We start from the raw sequence: 261 nt of genomic DNA, 5'->3' as shown, positions 1-261 counted from the left end.
AGAGAGTGCCAGTGTTGCCAGGTTTTGCGAGAGAAACAAGCAACCAGGTCTATGAAAACAAGCCCAAAAGAAGCGAGCCCTTTGCCCTTTAAACATATACATTATCAGCTATTTGAAAATAGCCGATCTACAAGATCTGCTATTTTCAAAAAAAGTCTTGAATACAATTTGAAAAATGTGGAATATATTTTGAAACACAAATCTTGTATGGGGGTCCCTGCCATAAAATATTTTCAGATGGGGGTCCTCATGTAACATTTG

This window comes from Gymnoscopelus braueri (genome assembly GCF_963280865.1).
Source record: "Gymnoscopelus braueri genome assembly, chromosome: 23".
Lineage (NCBI taxonomy): Eukaryota > Metazoa > Chordata > Actinopteri > Myctophiformes > Myctophidae > Gymnoscopelus > Gymnoscopelus braueri.
Note: the sequence above shows the minus strand (reverse complement) of the source record.